Below are 422 nucleotides of genomic sequence, written 5' to 3' on the forward strand. Positions count from 1 at the left end.
GTACAGGGTGAGTACAGGCTGAGTACAGGCTGTGTACAGGCTGTGTACAGGGGCTGTGTACAGGCTGAGTACAGGCTGAGTACAGGCTGAGTACAGGGGCTGAGTACAGGCTGAGTACAGGGGTTGAATACAGGCTGAGTACAGGCTGAGTACAGGCTGAGTACAGGCTGTGTACAGGCTGAGTACAGGGGCTGTGTACAGGGGTTGAGTAGAGGCTGAGTACAGGGGCTGAGTACAGGCTGAGTACAGGGGTTGTGTACAAGCTGAGTACAGGGGCTGAGTACAGGGGCTGTGTACAGGCTGAGTACAGGGGCTGGGTACAGGCTGAGTACAGGGGCTGAGTACAGGCTGAGTACAGGCTGAGTACAGGGGCTGTGTACAGGGGTTGTGTACAGGCTGAGTACAGGGGTTGTGTACAGGGG

The sequence above is a fragment of the Parus major genome, chromosome 7 (assembly GCF_001522545.3).
Source record: "Parus major isolate Abel chromosome 7, Parus_major1.1, whole genome shotgun sequence".
Classification (NCBI taxonomy): Eukaryota; Metazoa; Chordata; class Aves; order Passeriformes; family Paridae; genus Parus; species Parus major.